Source organism: Chanodichthys erythropterus, chromosome 9 (genome assembly GCF_024489055.1).
Source record: "Chanodichthys erythropterus isolate Z2021 chromosome 9, ASM2448905v1, whole genome shotgun sequence".
Taxonomy (NCBI): domain Eukaryota; kingdom Metazoa; phylum Chordata; class Actinopteri; order Cypriniformes; family Xenocyprididae; genus Chanodichthys; species Chanodichthys erythropterus.
Window position 1 is genome coordinate 26,638,126 of NC_090229.1, and position 10,109 is coordinate 26,648,234.

Below are 10,109 nucleotides of genomic sequence, written 5' to 3' on the forward strand. Positions count from 1 at the left end.
GAGATTGCTTGTGCCTAAATGTTTTTACAAAATAAGAATACTGACAAATAACTAGCAATTCAAAAGTACATTATTTTCACTCAAAGTAAACGAGATTATTAATATTGTTTCGTTTTTAAGCATGAATAAGCAAATCCTTGAAAATGCTTTAAATGTTTTCTGTATCTGGGCTTTGGTACGCAAAGCAATGCACTGAATGAATCTCCACAAGTCTCTCTCGCGCAATGATGTCAGTGGTCACGTGGAAAAAACCGTTACAAATTTTGAAGCGGCAGCAGCGGGACCGAGTGGGACTGAGCGGAACGACACAAAAATCTGAGGTAAGACAACATAACGTCTCAAATAAACTATTAACTTTTTGAAAAGCTATGAAACACCTATTTAATGTCATAATAACTTTAAGGTGTGTGATAATGAATAAATGACGACGGGCCTAAGCAGACACGTCGTGTTAATGCGGCCACAATATTGTCAATTTAACGGCCTGGAGAAATAATTCCGGGTGTACCACTTACTACACCTTTTCCACATGTACTATTTCAAGATATTTTGCCGTTTTTTATCCTTACTGTGTGTGCGCGTGTGTTTGCGCACACACACAGAGAGAGAGAGAGAGAATTTAGTAAAAAATGAAAAGTTTATTTTTATTCATATTTTATAACGCATTGTTTTCTAAATTGCAATATTTCTCTGCATATAGAGGCAAGAATGAGCTCAGAGCTGATTCACTGGAAAATCCATGTGGCTGACTGGTTGATGGCAACAGTTTCCAGGTGATCATCCCTACATTTCAAGGTTTATCTCACAAAAATGCACACTCTGTTTAACTTCCCTATTGCAGCAAAACAGACATTTTCACAGTTAAGCAGATATGACATTCTACTATTGAATCCTGTTGTTTTAACAGACAATGGAATTGATGCAGACACTTGAATGAACCTAACTGAAAACTATGATACCTAAAATATTCCCTAAATTGAAGGATCAAGTTAAATTCATAAGATTAGAAGAAAACCTAAAGACTGAGATGCCTACCAAGACCACAAACACCATTCATGTGTAAGTTTATTACATCTACTCTTAAAGTTTTAAAAAAGTATGTGGACACCTCTATTAATTATTATTAACATTTTTTAATTACTTAATAGGTTGTACTGAAGAATTCAGTGACTAGCATTTTCTCACATGTATGTATTTAGTTGACACTGTTATCCAAAACAACTTACATTGCTTTAAACTTATATTGCATTCCCGTTTTTGGAATGGGATGCCCATCAACTTGTATAGGTGTGATGGTTAGGTTTCCACATACTTTTAGCTAAACTATATTGCTATCATTACAAATTACTGAGCTGTTAGTAGTACCATTATAACATGCACCTCTCTGCAGTTTTTTGTTTCTGTAGGACTTGATTTGGTATTTCACATGGATCAATCTCAACACAACGTATTGCTCAAACAGGGTGACCAGAAATTTATCAGCTACCCCACTAGCAATACAAAAAAACTTAAGGAGAGTGGAGATTTTTTTTTTCTTTATAAAATTTATTTATTACTTTTTTTTTTTTTATCACAAAGCAAATGGAGTTAAAAAATAATCTGTTTGATCAGATGTGCACATATATATGTTAATTCCCACAGTGAAGTACAGGTAAGTGCATAATTTTAAAGAAAGATGGAGGGTAAAATTGCCTCTCTTTAATTTCAGGTAAAGCAAGCAAACAATACAACAAGGTTAGTTTAGCCCTGGTTACCAAAAACCAGTCTTAAGTGACAAGACTGGAAGAGTGTATTTAAGAACGTGTCAAAGAGCCCTGCATTATAACATAGCCCAGCCTTTTATAGTATTTTAAATAATATTATTTTTAAAGGAGTCATGGTGTCACGGACAGAAGGAGACAACGTAATACAGTTCACAAAGGTTTATTATTGCAGGTGGCAGAGATGGGGAGAATAAACAGGTTAGTAGATTGAATGATGACAGGTTGAATGAAATCAGCTGGATGATAACAGTCTCTTTGTATTTGTAGATGATGGTGAGCGGATTGGTCTGGACTGAAGACAAAGGATGATGAAGGTGAGGGATCTCAATTATGAGACGAACAGGTAAGGAACCAGGTAAGTGACACATGGCATGAGATGCTTAAAAACTAATTCAAGAAAGATCACATTTGGCTGGTATTGAAAGACTAAATTAAATTCGTAGCAGGTTTAGCAAAGTAAGGAAATGGGTTATTTTACCAAGGGTCCAAGGACTTGTGACACTAAAAATATGGCAAGTATTGTAGATGTAAGTATGCCAAATGAAATAACACCTTTTCACTTACATAGCTAATATATATAAACTGAAGGGCTCTTTGACATGTTCTTACATACACTCTTCCAGTCTTGTCTCTTAAGAACTGTGCCCGGTTGCATAAAGCACCTTAAAGGGTTAGTTCATTTATTACTGACCCTCATGCCGTTCTACACCTGTAACACCTTCATTAATCTTCGAAATGCAAATTAAGATATTTTAGTTGAAATCCGATGGCTTCATAGCCAGCAATGACATTTCCTCTCTCAAGATCCATTAATGTACTAAAAACACATTTAAATCAGTTCATGTGAGTACAGTGGTTCAATATTAATATTATAAAGTGACGAGAATATTTTTGGTGTGCCAAAAAAAACTAAATAACAACTTATTTAGTGATGGCCAAATTCAAAACACTGCTGCAGGAAGCTGGTGTAGTATTTTTGGCACAGAAATACAGTACTCCGTCATTCGTCCAACTCGTGTTTTGAAACTTTGGCCATGTTTAGCATGAGAATCCAACCCTTTAACAGTGTAAATAAGTCAGAATATAGCATTATACCCCCCTTTAACACTAGAAGTCCCAGAGAGCAGCCATTTGGCTTTTCTACCTATAAAACCCGCAGGACAGCCGATGGGCTGGAAGTCTTTAGGCTAATATCCTTAATCAGCTGTGAACAGTTGCTTTTGTTATGTAAACAATGTGGGGCCATGCTGAGCCACTTCAAGGAAACTTGTGTTTCACTTTGCCATCTTAGGGAGAAATCAACACACATGTTTTTTTTTTCCTTTGTTGCTGAGATCTATTGATAAAAATAGTACAAAATAAAATAAAGAAACCAACCATTTGTACACATATTTACAAATAATATTAAAAAGTGAGTGAGTACATTCCAGCAATCACTCACAATCCTGGCACTGCCTGGCAATATATTATAAATACATTTTGTATATATTCATTATATATTAATCTTATATTTGAAATACATCATAAGTCCATTTTTAAAAGTGTTTGAAAGATGGGTTCAAGTGTACTACAAGTGGTAACTAAATACATTTTTCTATACAGAGATAGTATGTTAAAGCACATTTTAGTTCAAATTCATGGTGCCTCAAAATAGCACAGTTGAGTACACTTAGATGTTCTTAAGATTATCTTAAGAAGTACTAAAGAAGAGCTTTTAGTATATTAAGTACAAAATAAGTGCACGGAAATAGAGCACTGGACATTATGGAAGTGTATAAGTGTACTAAAATAAAGTGTATTTTTTTCACCTGGGTAGACACTCCAACACTTTCCGTTTGCATTAAGATTATTTTTATTACCACACTGGCAGATATTGATAATTTTACTTAAGTAAAATGCACTTAATTTAGATCCCCCCAGGAAACAAGACTAAATATCATATATAATTTTCTCATATAGAAAATCCATCTTGATTTAAGATTTTTTTTTTTATTTACTTGAAATAGGATAAAAAAAAACTTAGTATGAAAAGCATTTTTGCAGTATGAATGAGTGAGTTAACTTTTTAAACATCACTTCATTTCAGGGTTAACATAGTCAGAGTTTTCACTTAACCTCCTTTCTGAAACCGGCCCATGGTCAATCAAGTTCTCTGCTTTTAGCAGCCCTCCCTCCCCCACACATACAAACAAGCCACCAGCAACCATTCACACACACACCCCCAACCCCCCTGCAGATTGCTCAGGTAATGACCATATTTACATATGAATTGATGCTAATGATAGCCAAAAGACTAGCCAGTTAGCATCCACTTGGCTAAAGGAGGGTTACAAATCTCTGGGACTTCTAGTGTTAAGCTTCAGAGCGTTATGAATCAGCGTGTCGAATCATGATTCGGATTGCGCGTCAAACCACCAAACTGCTGAAATCATGTGACTTTGGCGCTCCGAACTGCTGATTCGACACACTCATCATCACTATTTAAGTCCTTATTTTGTTTTTCTGGCACACCAAAAATATTCTCGTGGCTTTATAATATTAATATTGAACCACTGTACTCACATGAACTGATTTAAATATGTTTTTAGTACATTAATGGATCTTGAGAGAGGAAGTGTCATTGCTGGCTATGCAGGCCTCACTGAGCCATCGGATTTCAACAAAATATCTTAAATTAGTCCACTTTCAAATAAAATTTTCCTGATAATTTACTCACCCCCATGTCATCCAAGATGTTCATGTCTTTCTTTCAGTCGAAAAGAAATTAAGGTTTTTGATGAAAACATTCCAGGATTTTTCTCCTTATAGTGGACTTAATTTTGACCCACAACCGTTTGGGGTCCACCTAATTAGTTTCAGTGCAGCTTCAAAGAGCTTTAAATGATACCAGATGAGGAATAAGGGTCTTATCTAGCAAAAAGATTGGTCATTTTCTAAAAAAAATCAAATGTATATGCTTTTTTATAAACAAATGATCTCCTTCAAGTGGTTCCGGCAAAACCGCACTTCCGTATTCTTCAAAAAGCTTATGCTGTATGTCCTACGCCTTCCCTATTCTACTTACGGAAAAAACGGAACTGGTGCTGCATTCGTTCCATAAGTTGAATAGGGAAGGCGAAGGACGTATAGGGTATGCTGTTTGAAGAATACGGAAGTGGCAGAACCACTTGAAGGAGATCATTTGTTTATATAAAAGCATATACATATTAAAACCAAATTAGAAATGACCGATCGTTTCGCTAGATAAGACCCTTATTCCTCATCTGGTATCATTTAAAGCTCTTTGAAGCTGCACTGAAACTGTAATTTTGACCTTCAACCATTTGGGGTCCAGTGAAGTCCACTATAAGGAGAATAATCCTGGAATGTTTTCATCAAAAACCTTCATGTCTTTTCAACTGAAGAAAGAAATACATGAACATCTTGGATGACATGGAGGAGAGTAAATTATCAGGAAAATTTAAATGGAAAGTGAACTAATACTGTAAGGTGTGATTTCTCCTTAACTAAGGAATGACTTAAGGGTGTTGTATAATACCTGTTTTCTTAGGTAAAAGAAACCGTTAAGTGTTTCACGACAGCAATCCAGGTTTTGCCATTATAAAATTCTGCTGTTGCCATGGACACGTTATTTGTTAATACTAAAATTGGGATTTCTGCCGTCATTCACTCACACTCATGTCATTGCAAACCCATAAGACATTCATTCATCTTTGGATAACAAATAAAGATATTTTTAATATTCTCTCATCATTTATGTCCATTCATTGAAAGACTGAATAAGGCTGTTTTGGAAGCTTGAATGTGCGCGCAAACACAAGAACCAATGAGATTTGTTCTTGCACGTGATGCACACATTTCCGCATCCGTTGACCATAAGAGATATAAATACGTATGTAATTCCATCAATGTTTATGTGAATAAACACCTAAATTACAATTTGTTCATCATATAAAGCAGTCGATCGTGTCTTGTTAGAATACTTGGATTGAACCTGCTCACTCCTTGTAACACTTGGGGAAAAAGGTGAAGTTTTCCAAACCTTATGTTATACTTAGGGAAATGACAGTTAAGGGGCTTTATGCAACACATCGTTTTTAAAAGGATTACTTAAGGGATATTCTTAGGGTTTATGATGTTTCGCCTAAAGAAACCCTTAAGTAACACTTAAGGGTGTTGCAGAAAATAACCGTTAAGTTTAAGGGAAACATAAGGGCGATCTTATGGGAAAATTACACTTAAGGTGCTTTATGCAACCGGGCACTGGTATTTTGTAACAATGGCTGAGCACACCTTGTTGAATTGTTCGCTTGTTGGAGACCTGGAAATATAGAGAACTGTTTTTACTCTCCACCATTCTCTAAAATTACACACTTGCTTAATAATATATTTCTTTTGTTTTTAGATGGACAATCTGTCTGACCAAGATGTGTATCAAAAGAGGTCAAGGGCAGTTGGGGTAAGTGTCCCAGACAGAATCAACTTAAGTTTTTTAAGAATAGCAGACATATTTTTGTGGGTAGATTTATTCAGGAGAAGATGATTACAGCATTGGGATCCACTTGGATAAAATGAAAACCAAATGCTTGGAGATCACCAAATCCTTTTAGAGGACTAAATGACACGGACAAAGAGTGAGAGGACAGACTATATGAAACATCACTCCACAAAGGAAATATTATCATTATATCCAGCCCTTAATGTCCCCTCAGTTGTGAGTAAAATTGTGTTTCAAATTGTGACTTAAAAGCAAATAATAATGGAAATTATGTATCATTTAATACGTTTATATTGAATACATACATGTTATACTGAATATAACATTATTCTCTTCTTGTTTAGGAACCACGTACACCCAACCCTGTGCTGTATATACTGTAAATGGTGCCTTGTGTAACAGGTATACAAAGTATACTAGTAAATATTGTTATAATTCACACAAAATTGTTCATATACGTTTTATGATACCTGATCTAAAGGTGCGCTTCTCCTTTAAGTGATGCGAGGTCACAGTATGACCTAATTTCCTGTCCTGTCTCCTCCTCTTCCCTTTTGAAATGTGATTCGATGGAAGAGGTAGGTTTCTTTGTCATCCTGTTAATTTTATTTAATCCTAATGTTAATTATATCTTTTATATCTTTATTTCAACCCAATATGTATATGTAAAGTACTGTTTTATCTATCATTGGGATTATTTTTGATATTTTACATTCTTTGAGATATATTTCTGTCTTTATGTGAGACCAGCACATGGTAATGGAGGCGCACCATATTTGTTTTATAGAGTGTTATAAGGGCCACTCGATCTGAGGCTGCTTATTTGTCTCTGTTAAACAGGTATGTTTTCTATATTATTTTCCTTATGTTCATGTTTTCTTCCGCCCTTTTGAAATGTGATTCGATGGAAGAGAGTGTTATAAGGGCCACTCAGTCTGAGGCTGCTTATTTTTCTCTTTTACTCAGTAAAAAGATCCAGTGAATCGACTGCTTGCTGTCCCGTGTCTGTTTCTGCATCCACACAACGTAACAACGCAGACCAAGTTTTAATACCCGGTGTCGCTGGCCGCACATCACGCTGGGCATAAGCGAGCCGCACGGGTTACACTTGGATGCAGTCTGTTTTAGAAATAATGATGCAAGGGGAGAAGGTCTGTGAAGTAGACGATATGACCAGGTCATATGACCATGTTATTCTAATGACAATGTACTTCATCTTCAACCTTGAATATGCTTCAAAGCCGAGAAACACTCTAACATTATTTGAAAAATAAAAATGTCCTGTTTAATGTCCTGTTTAAACATTATCTTAAAAATTATATATAAATGAAAAATTTAATAATATAAAAATGATAGATATTCAGCTACATTCTGTTAAAAGTTGATGGAAATGTATAGATTAATGAATGAATTAATTTATTTATTTGATTGTTTATTTATTTATTTATTTGAATTATAAAAAACAATATTCCTTTTTTCTCTGTCCATTGGTGCCTGTGCTCACATTTTATATTTATGTATTAAACATTTTATAGACAATCATTGTGTTCTGTATTCAGTGTTTTGAAATGGGATTAAGATATAGTTATACAAGTTATATATAAGACATATAGTTAATGTATAATTTATATTATATTTTAATTATTATTAATATATGTTATTGCTATCTAAAAGGAAAAGGTTCAAAATGGAACCTTAATGGGGCTTTAATGCACCTTTAAGTGAAGGTTCCAATTAGAACCTTTTTAAAAAGGTTCAAAAATGAACCTTTAAGGTTCCCCCACAGTTGCAATCGCCAGGAACCTCAAAAGGTTCATTTTTGAACCTTTTCTTCTTAGAGTGTAGTTCAGTACATGGAAAAGACATACAGTGAGTCTCAAACTCCATTGTTTCCTCCATCTTATATAAATCTCATTTGTTTAAACGACCTCCGAAGAACAGGCGAATCTCAATCTCAGCTCTTACGTAACAGTCGGGGTGTACGCCCCCAATATTTGCATAATGCCAGCCCACGTTCCCAACAATTATCAAAGGCATTAGACAAGGGCAGCCAGTTAACGTCTGGATCTGCACAGCCGAATCATCAGACTAGGTAAGCAAGCAAGAACAATAGTGAAAAATGGCAGATGGAGCGATAATAACTGACATGATCCATGATATCATGATATTTTTAGTGATATTTGTAAATTGTCTTTCTAAATGTTTCGTTAGCATGTTGCTAATGTACTGTTAAATGAGGTCAAAGTTACCATCGTTTCTTACTGTATTCACGGAGACAAGACTGTCGTTATTTTAATTTTTTAACACTTGCAGTCTGTATAATTCATAAACACAACTTCATTCTTTATAAATCTCTCCAACAGTGTAGCATTAGCCGTTAGCCATGGAGCCCAGCCTCAGATTCACTCAGAATTAAACTTTTAACATCAAAATAAATACTTTACTCACATAATTTGAAGCATGCATACAGCATGCATGACGAACATCTTGTAAAGATCCATTTGATGGTTATATTAGCTGTGTGAACTTTGTAAATACGCTGTAATATAGTTGACAGCTCGTGTGGCAGGAAGCTCGCGTCTTAAAGGGGCGGCATTGAGTGAAATCAGTGCATAGTTAATGGTGCCCCAAAATAGGCATTTAAAAAAAATTAATAAAAAAAAAATCTATAGGATATTTTGAGCTGAAACTTCACAGACACATTCAGGAGACACCTTAGACTTATATTACATCTTGTAAAAAAACGTTCGTGGGCACCTTTAAGGTGTGGTTATGAGTTCATCAGATGACCACTCCCCCCCCTTTTCCTAGTTCAGGGCACCAGTCAAGGACTTTTACATTGGCAGTATGAGAACACTCCCAACAGGGGCTTTCATTCATTTAGAATTAATGTAAAATGGTCAGCTGAGGAGATTACATTTTGGCGCTTCTCCATTCGAGTGCTGTGATTGGCTGCTGGCATCAGAGTGGACACACACAGTGTGGCCCATCCTTCTCTCCCCTGTGGAACTCATTTGCATAAAACACAAAGTTGGAAGTCTTTACAGTGTCTTTAAAGTTTACTAATGCATTTCTCACTTTTCAAACCACCTCCAGAATACCTTTGTCAATATTCTAAACAAATAGAGACTAAACATTATGGAAAAATGAAGTCATTCAATTGTACATTAACAGATGAATTTGTGTCAGATTTTGTACTACAAATAGCTGTCACTGAGAATACTTATTTCTGTGAATAAGTATGAAATGGATGTGTATGGATCTTTGTGATCTCTCTTTGTTTCACCCATTTCTGCTAAGGTCCCAAGTAGAGCCCTGTGCGCGACTGATTTCCTCAACCCGCACCCGCCCGCTCCCACTGAATATCTGACCAGGAACGCCCGCTCCCGCAACCCGCGTGTTCCACTCCTGCCCACGCCCGCAATGTTTGTGTGCAAACCCGCCCGCTCCCGCGGACTTTCTCTCAAAGCTTTTGAAAATAGGCCTAAACAAATACTCTCAGACTAAATTCGTTCAAGTTAACATCCAGAATAACAGACTTTAAACATGATTGCGTTTAAATAAGATGAAGTAGCCGCAAAACCAAAGCACCACACGTGATAAAAAACATTGGGTATTTTTTATTAGCGTTATGAAACATTAACCGTTAAAACAAAAATACTCCATATAATTTACTGAAGGAAAAGAATATTGCTGACTGACTGTGGTCGCAGACTTGTGCGTCTTTCTTCCATGATCCGCCCACACACACACTGAATGCCCTCTCTGATGGTGCACTAGATCATGCGAAAATGCTCAAAATAAAATGGGCGAATTTTAAGAATTGTTTCCAAGTGTCTGACTTGCTT

General features: G+C 35.8%; 1 long non-coding RNA gene across 4 annotated transcripts; it reads left to right on the forward strand.

Moving 5' to 3' along the window:
• The first annotated feature begins 207 nt into the window (after positions 1-207).
• LOC137026562 (uncharacterized) lies at positions 208-7,825 on the forward strand. 4 transcript variants are annotated; one of them, XR_010895884.1, is made up of 8 exons: positions 208-320; positions 701-773; positions 908-1,059; positions 6,169-6,477; positions 6,606-6,663; positions 6,761-6,839; positions 7,049-7,101; positions 7,228-7,822. It is a non-coding gene; the product is annotated as an uncharacterized lncRNA (long non-coding RNA). The 4 variants fall into 4 exon arrangements; XR_010895883.1 differs by having other exon boundaries at positions 6,169-6,222; positions 6,313-6,663; XR_010895885.1 differs by having other exon boundaries at positions 701-795; positions 6,169-6,663; positions 7,228-7,825.
• Positions 7,826-10,109: the final 2,284 nt, after the last annotated feature.